Consider the following 7,610-nt stretch of genomic DNA (forward strand, 5'->3'; position numbering starts at 1 on the left):
TGGCGAAAGTACAGGCTTCTACCCCGGCCCCAATATGTGCAGTTAACTGAGTGGGGACAACAACGTCACTCGTGGCCGGCTTCTCCGTATGTTCCACTTGCTCCGGCTTCGCGTCTGTATTCCTCTGTTCGGTGTGAAGCAATTCAGGATGATCTTGTTTACATATGTTACAAATTATCTTATTCCTGCAGTCCTTGACCATGTGTCCTTTCTTCAGCCATCCATAGCAGATTCCTTTCTCCTTCAAGAAGTCAATCTTTTTTTTATAATCCCGTTTCTTGAATTTCCGACACCATTTTATAGTATGGCCAACTTCATTACACGAAAAGCAAAACCCTTGCGGTTTAACGGTACATACCTCTTCTTTCACTCCGCCCTTCTTTTCTACAGGCAGCAAAACTGCTTTCCCTAGGTCCTGATTTTCCCCTGCCCTTAGTAAATGTAGAGTCTTTAACAGTTGCTGATTTAGGATCTTGAATATTCCCATAGCGTAGGTCTGACATTAACCGTACTTCTCTTTCCATGAAATTCACTAAGTCGGGAACCATTGCCCCCTGGCTTCGATCTCTCGTATCAGTCCTGCTTTGTCTCTCCTTTTCTCTCTGATCCTATAGGGCAGTTTCAGGACGATAGCCTTCCTATTACTAACAACGTTCATCTCTTCCATGTGGCTGCCATTTCTCATGGAATTCCAACAACCACTGAGAAACATTGCAAACTCATGCAATGCCTTCACATCCTCCGCCTTAATAACTGGCCAAGCAAAGGCCTTTTTCATGTATGCGTCAGCAATCTTCTGTTTGTCACCAAAATGCTCTCCAAGCAATCTTCTTGCCTTTCGATAGCCCTCATCCGCAGGCAAATATCGGCAACTCCCAACAAGCTGCTTCGCGGATCCACTCGTGTATTGCTCCAGAAATCGCAGACGATCTCTGAAACTCGTGGTTTTCATTTCCACTCCTTCTTCGAACGCCGCTATGAAAGTCTCATATTGTAAGGGATCACCATCATAATGAAGAATTTCCATTGGGGGTAAGGTAGCAGAAAGATTTTGTTGGACCATGAGCTCGCTGATTCTCGTTTAGTTCCTTACTAATTCGTCGAACTAATTTTGAGGTCCCTGGCTTGGATCAGGGCGATCCTGGTAAACTCTGTCATGACCCCCATAGTCAGTTGTCTGTCTCTGTCTGGATGCAGGTAGCTGACGAGTGGGCCTTTGAAACGAGTATTGGGTTGGCTCATCCCGAGCCGTAACAGGCATCCCAAAGGTAGGTTGCTTCGGTCTAGCACCCCGGTTGCTTTGTTAAAGTTTTGTCGACCCTCCACTTACTCAGTGCCAGTTCAGCGTCACGAGACCAGGCTGGCCCTGGCTGTGGGTTGGCCTCAGCCTTTGGTTCCAACTTAGTAGCTCCTTCTTGGATTAAGGAACCCTTCTTCTGGGAAACTCTCGAACTGGCCTTAGACCTTCGGCCGTCCAGTACGTCCCTCCTTGCCTCTGCAGCTGCCAGCTTTGTGGCTATTTCCAGCCGTTCCTTCCCTCTCTTCAGCTGTTCTTCTTGTCTTTTCAGCTGTTCTTCTTGTCTCTCAATCTCATATTTTTTCTCTAAGGCGGCCGCTTCTAGCGAGAGAGCAGCCATCTCAGCTTCAGCTTCAATTTGAGCGGAAACCCTCGTAGCTGAAGTGGCTACAGAACTGGATTTACGTCTAGATCTTCGCGTTGAGACGTTTGAGACACTATCCTGAGGTATAATCTCTTCTTCCACCTCTACACCTTGTTGCAGCGCACCTTCCACTGTAGAGTGCGATATTTGAGCCATGGCTTCAGACATCCATTTCTCCACGTCAGTCACGAAACCATCAAAAATCTTTTCCCTCTCCTGGAACAACTGAGTGTACCATTCGAGTTGTCCTACTGGTAATTGCAAACACAATATCGAGTGTTGTTTTTCTCCAACATCTTGGCGAAGGTTAAGCAGGTGATCCATATTAGATCGTACAGTGTTCGCATTCCCATCTGATCCCATCAGTTCCTTCTGATATTCAATCGATTTGATGACCTTCCTCCACAGCTTGTCTCTCTCCTTCTGGCATATTTCCAGACAGGCCGCCAGTCCCTTTTCCGAAAGTTGAATGTCTCTTTTTCATATCTTCTTTCCTTTTGCTCCACATTTCCCTCCGGTGGCAATTCTTTGTACTTACCTGATGGAAGATCCATGATAATTGGTGCTTATCACTATGCTCCAGCAACACCAGAAGAATTCAAAACAGAATGAGCATTTTTTCAAAACACCTCATTAATTTCAAGGCTGAAAGTCTTCGGCAAGCACCTATGTTAAACAATCGCTGGCTGAGCACTTTATCTTTCAGAAGTTCATAACATCATAAATTTCAAGGTCACGCTCAGCGAGTTGGGCTTCCTTATCTTGTCGTAGCAAAAACAAGCTTCTTGTATCAAATAGTACTTCTGCAGAAATTTCCCACAGGCTTTTAAGTTTTTTTAAACTTCTTAACTTCAAATTACGACTAAACAGTCGTCTACTCACGGTACCCGGTCAATGAAGTCTTCAATCTTCCGATGATCCAGGTGTAGACCGTGTCAATTTGCCTTCGACCGGCAGGTTCTTCGTTCCAGGATTTCAGCTCCAATCTCTGGCAGAGATTCAGCTTCCTCTTCAATTCCACTGTAGAATTGGATTTTGCTGTAGATCAAGTCTTTCTTAAATTCCTTTTACTTTAGTCCATGCAGAGCAAGTTCTGTACTCTAATTCCTTCAGAGGAAGTTCATTACTCTAATCCTTCAGAGCAAGTTCTTTACTCTAATGTAATGGCAGTGTCTATACCATCTCGAAATCCCACTTCGATAGCCATTACTTCTCGGGGATGAAATGTAGTTATAGCTTACGCACACGTCGCACCCTGATATGACAAAACGAATCTTCCAAACTTCTTTTCTTCATTAATTGGTTTTATTAAAGTAGCACAAACCATAGAGCAATTCATCAGTTTCCGTACTTTATCAACTGTTTCTTCTTCAAACAATATCTAGAATTCTTGCAGTTATTACCGCATCGTTCTTACAAATATAGATGATACAAGCGGATGGTATGAGCGCGTGTGGTACGAGCGCGTGTGGTAAAGAACTGTATGCTCACCATCCTCCGAGTCTAAACTGACCCACAACCTCTGTCGACACACTAGCTTCCTCCCATCTAGACACTCCCAATTACGCATTAAGTCACACCCACAAGCAGGCAGAAAAGACATAAACTAGAAATATTAAAACAGAGCCATAACACAATGACAATAACTGAATTAAGCATAAATGGCTCCCACAATACTCCTTTATATTCTTGGGTAGCTTACCTTCGTACCTCATCTTTTCTCCCCGTATTGCCTTTTTAGTTATCTTCTATTGCTCTTTAAAAGAGTTCCAATCCTCTAGCGTCCCGCTCATCTTTGCTATGTTATACTTCTTCTCTTTTATTTTTATTCTGTCCATGACTTCCCTTGGCTGCCACGGTCGCCTCTTACTCCCATTATAATCTTTCTTCCTCTTTGGAATGAACTCACACTGCACCTTCTGTAATATTCCCAGAAATGCCTGCCATTGTTGTCCCCCGTCTTCCCTGCGAGGGTCTATTTCCAGCCAACTCTGGCCAGCTCCTCCCTCATAGTCCCCCTTGCTCAACTGCAATACTGACACTTCCGATTTTCCTTTCGCACTCTCAAATTGTAGATTAAAACTTATCATGTTATGATCACGACCTCCTAACAATGATGCAGACTGAATGGAGTGGACGTTTCCTGCGCCCTCCTCATTTAAATGGCTACAAGCCTATTATATTGAACAGACCAGACTTCGGCCCATTCAGTTTATTATCTAAATAGTCGGGCCGAGAGATGTTACTGAAATATATGTAACCTCAGTTATCAGGCGAGAGCAGGAATAACTGTGAGAAATATGATGTAATGCATGTTGGGATGTCTAATATGCGCAGAACCCACACAGTGTATGGTAGGTCTCTGGGGAGTGTTGTAGAGCAGAGGGATCTATGATTGCAGGTGCGTGGTTCCTTGAAGGTCGAGTCGCCTGTAGATAAGGCGGTTAAAAATGCGTTTGGCACATTGCCCTTCATCAGTTAGAGTATAGAAGTTGGGAGGTCATGACGTTGGTGAGACCGCATTTATATTATTGTTTTCAGTTTTTGGCACCATGCTGTCGGAAAGATGTTGTCAAGCTGCAAAAGGATACTGAGAAGATTTACGAGGATGTAGCCAAGGCTGGAGGTTCTGAGCTAGGGAGAGGTTGAGTAGGCTGGGACTCTTGCCTGGAGCGCTGGACAATGTGGGGTGATCTTAAAGAGGTGTGGAAAATCATGAGAGGATGTGATCGGGGATAGATACACACAGTATCTTGCCTAGAGTAGCTTGATCGAGGACCAGTGGACGTAAGTTTAAGGTGAAGGGGAAGCATTTAGTGGGAATCTGAGGGGTAACGTTTTCACACAAAGGGTGGTGGGTGCAGAGAACAAGCTGCCAAAGAAGTTAGTTGAGGCTGGTACTATCCCAACGTTTAAGAAACAGAATAGTACAGCACAGGTAACAGGCCGCTTGGTCCACAGAGGAGAGATATTGGCGTTAATAAAGAGAGAGAAAGAACAAATTATTGAAATATTTGCAAAAAGTAATGATAAAGGAAGGCGGGGCGAACAATGGCTCTTCGTTAGCTGTGGGCGAGGTAATAACAAGTGATACAACAGGATGACCACGAAACTAGTGCGCGTAGGGGAGGGACGGAGAGAAAGGAGTTTGAATGGAATACTTTATTGTCACATGTGACTAGGCACAGTGAAAATATTTGCCTGACTACCCAATGTATACATTGCAAGGTAAAGATGCAAGGGTTATTTGGAGTAAGAAAATTCAATATTGATGTCGCTCGATTGCGAGCTTCCCAAGCGAACTATGACTTACTGTTCTTCCAATATGCATATAGAAACATGGAAAATGGGTGAGAGCAGGAGGCCATTCGGCCCTTCGAGCCAGCACCACCATTCAATATGATCATGTCTGATCATCCAAAATCAGTACCCCATTCCTGCTTGTTTCCAATATCCCTTGATTCCGTTCGCCCCTAAGGACTACATCTAACTCTCTTTTGAAAACATCCAGTGAATTTGCCTCCACTGCCTTCTGTTGCAGAGAATTCCACAGATTCACAATTCTCTTGGTGAAAACGTTTTTCTTCAACAGCCTGACCGCGGCAGAAGGCGGCAGGGGCAGAGAAAAGACATTCTGGCCTTCCATCACAGTGAGGAGGTGACTGCAGGAGACTCACTGTGATGGATGTTTACTTTTTTTGCTTTGTGTTGGTTTGTGATTGCGTGTGTTATTGCTTATTTTTATTGTTCTTATTGTTGGACTGTGCGTTCGGAATTTCGTCCAAAAGACTTGTTTTTTGGATGGCAATAAAGTTTACTCTGATTCTGATCTCGTCTCTAATGGCATGTTGGCCTTCATGAGAAGAGGCGTTGAGTATAGAAGCAAATAGGTAATTCTGCAGTTGTACAGGGCCCGAGTGAGATCACACCTGGAGTACTGTGTACAGTTTTGGTCTCCAAGTTTGAGGAATTACATTCTTGGTATTGAGGGAGTGCAACGTGGGTTCACTGGGCTAATTCCCGGAATGGCGGCACTGTTGTATGTTGAAAGACTCGAGCGACTGGCCATCATACACTGGAATTTAGAAGGATAAGGGGGATCATGTTGAAACATATAAGATTATTAAGGGATTGGAGACACTAGAAGCAGGAAACATGTTCCCAATTTTGGGGGAATCCAGAAACAGGTGCCACAGTTTAAAAATAAGGGGCAGGCCATTTAGAACGGAGATGAGGAAAACCTTTTTCACTCAGAGAGTTGTAAATCTGTGGTATTTTCTGCCTCAGAAGCCAGTGGAGGCCAAGTCTCTGGATGCTTTCAAGAGAGAGCTAGACAGAGCTCTTAATGATAGCGGAGTCAGGAGGTATGTGGAGAGGGCAGGAACGGGTTACTGAATGTGGATGTTCAGCTCTGATCACATTGAATGGCTCGAAGGGCCGAATGGCATACTCCTGCACCTATTGTCTATTGTCTATTGAAAGATTGCAAAGACTAGGCTTGTATTCACTAGAGTTTAGAAAGATGAGACGGGATCTTACAGAGACGTATAAAATCATAAAAGGACTGGACAAGCTAGATGCAGGAAAAATGTTCCCAACGTTGGGGGAGTCCAGAACCAGGAGCTACAGTCGATACAGGCCATTTAAAACTGAGGTGAGAATAAACTTTTTCACCCAGTGAGTTGTGAATTTGTGAAATTCTCCGCCACAGAAGGCAGTTGAGGCAAATTCACTGGATGAATTTAAAAGAGAGTTAGGTAGAGCTCTCGGGCGAGTGGAATCAAGGGATATGGAGTGAAGGCAGGCACAGGTTACTGATTGTAGATGATCACACATGATCACAATGAATGGCGGTGCTGGCTCAAGGGGCCAAATTGGCTCCTCCTGCACCTATTTTCTAGGTTTCTATGTTTCTATGCTACATCTCCTGATTCTATGTCACCCCTCACAAAAGACAGAATTTAATTCCTTACCAACAGAGCAACCCACCCCTCTGTCCTCCTGTCTGTCTTTCCGATGGGACGTATACCCCTGAATATTCAGCTCCCAGTCCTGGTCCTCTTGCTGCCATGTCTCTGTAATTCCCACAATATCACGTATGCCAAAATGTAACTGAGCCTCGAGCTCATCCACTTTATTTTTTATACTTCACGCATTCAAATACAACACTAACTTCGGTATTCACCTCCCCTCTCACACCGTTCACTATTGGCCCTGATCTTACTCCCTTATCCCTTCTTGAACTTTCCTTCCCATTAATTCGGAGTATTTTTGCTACTTTTCCTGCATTAACTCCCCCTTAGTAAATTACCTGAACCTGGGCCTTGGCGCTTTTTCAAAAACTGTCTTTCCCTGTAACTCACCTTCCTTGTCACGGACTTTCAAGCCAGTGGCCTTTTCTCTCCGCTTCTGCTTACCGCTTCTGCAAGCTCCATGCAAGGTCTGGATACCATCAATAATAACAGCATTTAAAAAGCATTTGGTCAGTCATTGGGATTGGAAAGATATGATTTTGACAGAACATGGACATGGACAACTTGGTTGGCATGGACAACTTGGGCCAATGGGCCTGTGACTATGCTGTTACACTATGATTGTAGGCACGTAATTTTATCATAATCCTAATCATAATCATAATCAGACTTTATTAGCCAAGTATGTTTCGCAATATATCCGAGAAATTTCATTTACCAATAAAAAGCAACAGAACACACAAAATCCATTTTGTCTTGAACGTCCACCACAGTGACTCCTCCGCATTACTCACTGCGATGGAAGGCGAAAAAAATGTTTAATCTCTTTCCTGCTTTGTCCTACAGCGGTCTAGATCTTCTACCCTTCCGTGGACGGGACGATCTTGTCTCCCGTAGCCGACGGCGGGCCTTCCTCGTCGGGGCGATCAAGCTCCTGTATCGGTGGGGGGAGGGGAACACAGCTCCCCCGGGCCAG

The sequence above is a fragment of the Rhinoraja longicauda genome, chromosome 34 (genome assembly GCF_053455715.1).
Source record: "Rhinoraja longicauda isolate Sanriku21f chromosome 34, sRhiLon1.1, whole genome shotgun sequence".
Taxonomy (NCBI): Eukaryota; Metazoa; Chordata; class Chondrichthyes; order Rajiformes; family Arhynchobatidae; genus Rhinoraja; species Rhinoraja longicauda.